Source organism: Brassica oleracea, chromosome C7 (assembly GCF_000695525.1).
Source record: "Brassica oleracea var. oleracea cultivar TO1000 chromosome C7, BOL, whole genome shotgun sequence".
NCBI lineage: Eukaryota > Viridiplantae > Streptophyta > Magnoliopsida > Brassicales > Brassicaceae > Brassica > Brassica oleracea.
This window is the reverse complement of record NC_027754.1, coordinates 4667903-4670427: the sequence shown is the minus strand read 5'-3', so window position 1 is coordinate 4670427 and position 2525 is coordinate 4667903. Positions and strand designations below refer to the sequence as shown.

Genomic DNA, 2525 nt, shown 5'->3' with positions numbered 1-2525 from the left:
TTATTATGAAAAAATTGAATTTTTAAAATTTATTTGAGATATGTAGTGCATAGGGTTTGAAGTGTTGTATGTGGCTTGAAGTTATGTTTAGGGGTTTAGGGTTTGAAGTACATCAAACTCCATTTAATGGTATCACACTAGACATATAAACCTCTAAACTATTATATATAAATATTTTATAACAAAACTCAAATTATCATTTTTAAACTCTAAACTCTAAACATAAACGTAAACCCTAAATTTAAAGTAAGATGTAAGGTTTGGGATTAGTATTTTGTTTTTATTTTTTTGTATTAGAGTGTATACCTAACAACTCTGATATTAGAATTGTAAGTAATTGGAACGGCACTGTTAATCATTATCAGCATGTATGTTTGTCTGCTAGATGATTTCGGTTATGGATTCCACTATAATATTACATTAAAAAAGAACAAGTTTTACATAAGATCATCCAAACACTAAACTAACTTCATATACTAACCAGAAAAATGAGAAAGTGATTGCTTGGTCTCCTCAAGAGTTGTGGCTCTTCTTCCACAATCTTTTTCTCAGGAATCGTTGCTGACAAAAGCTATAGAAACAGACATTTCAAGACATTCTTCTCGATTAGTGATCAAAGTTCCACTTATTGGAGAATTCTGCATTGCGGTCATTTATGAAAAAGAAAATCAACGAACTTGAAAACAACCTACTTCTCACCTAGCTTGATGACACCACTCGCAATCATTTCTCTGAACAAGTCATTGCCTTCACAGGTTCGTTTCCCACACCAGTAAACACAGAGAAATCATCTGTTCACCACAAGAAGTACCCATTAATAAAATAAAACTACTGCCCAAAATGTGTAAACAAACTCTGAAAGTACATACCATGAGCTATGGATGTATGTCTTACCGGCAAGTCATGTGGTTGCAACAGCTATTCTCTGACTGAGTACACGAGCTTGAGCTTGCACTTGCACTAGCACTAGCCCTTCCGGGTGAAAGACATTCATGCGGGTCTAAAAGAAAAGAGGAGTTGGGATACGGGCAGTAAATCTTTCCTTAGTTTAGCGACATCAAGGTTACAATCCCTACCGCTACTTGAGCAAGCCTTAGAGCTTGGTCAAGATCACATAAAGGAGCAAGCTTTAGAAAAAACCCATTAAGGTTTCTTGTATTCTCTGAGAGCTACCACTATAGGGATCTCAAGCTTCTCCTCATTAGTCATCTGCAAAGCCATACCTGACGAAGAAGAAGAAGCAACGATGATGATGAAAATCATAAATCATACCCGACGAAGAAGAAGAAGAAGAAGCAACGGAACTTGAGATAGACGGAGAAGCTAACAATCTAATACTAAGAATTTAGCTTATATTACTCAAGCAAGATAAGACATAAGATCAACAAAAGAAGACAATCAAAGATTCCAGCTCCATCATATAATACCAAATCAGTAAAAGAGCCGATATGTAGCAGCAAATCAGTAAACGCGACAAATCAGAACTGTTGACATGAAGCAGAATTAAGCAGCTAGACTTGAGAATTAAGCAGCCAGACTTGAGAATTAAGCTGCCAGACTTATAAGGTTTTATAAAGCTTTTATAAGGCTTTATAAGGTTTTATAAGGCTTTATAAGGGTTTTATAAGCTCGATTTTATTGAAGAGAAGAAGAAGAGAGAAGAAGATATTTTATTATATTGTGTACTGAGGTCACTAGTCTTTAAATACATGTACTCATATCCAAAATGAAATGAAGGAAACTATTCTCTCCTTCTTTTTCTTACATCTTGAGATCTACTTTCTCTCTCTCTCTATGTTCTTCATGTTCTTCATTCTCCATAAATAAACTCTCAATAATTCTCTCATTCTAACATGGTATCAGAGCATTAAGCTCCTGAAACTCACAAAAGCTTCCGCAAATTTCTCTCTTTCTTTCTCAGATTATCTTCAAAATCTGTTGGATACATCCTTTTATCCACTGGTCCAAAGGTCTTTCAAAAGGGAAGAACCTCACCAGAACTCAAGATAGAGGAGTACCCTATTTTCTGGAACTCAAGAAAGCTTCAACCATATCAGGAAAAGCTTCTTCAAAGTCCAGTTTATCTCAAAATCAGTAGGAACAATATATTGTCCACTGGTCAATATCTCTCCATGAGGGAGAACTCAAACATGGTGTTGTTTCCAGAGTACAAGAAGGCCAAGGAACAACATAAGAACCACAATATGCCAAGAAGAAGTGACTTGAATCAAGCCAGGAATGTAATCAAAGAGTTTGAGCATCCATCGATTCAAACTCGAACCATGTATTCATCTGTCATTGGTGGTTCAAATGAAGAAGGAACATGGAGAAGTACTGATAGTGCAGCCAACACTGATGGTCCAGCAACCATGAGTGACCTACATTCCCTTATCCAAGCCTTTATCTCATTCAAGAAGGCTGGTACACACTCTCTTGACCCTAAACCTATCATTATAGATTCAGGAGCAAGCCATCACATGATTAGTGATAGAAACTTGATGAGTGATGTCCAGCCTGCCTCAGGG

The 2525-nt window shown here is 36.4% G+C and overlaps 1 long non-coding RNA gene across 3 annotated transcripts in view; it reads right to left on the bottom strand.

The window, feature by feature from the left end:
• Positions 1 to 533: 533 nt before the first annotated feature.
• The window catches only part of LOC106305143, a 9406-nt gene continuing 7414 nt past the window's right edge, over positions 534 to 2525 (bottom strand). The window contains exons 2-4 of one of the 3 annotated variants that reach the window (XR_001262921.1): positions 895 to 1223; positions 700 to 791; positions 534 to 571 (exon numbers count right to left, since the gene is read on the bottom strand). This is a non-coding gene — a long non-coding RNA (uncharacterized LOC106305143). Of the gene's footprint in view, positions 792 to 869; positions 1224 to 2525 lie in introns of all 3 variants that reach the window. The other 2 variants (XR_001262920.1, XR_001262919.1) reach the window with 2 other exon arrangements.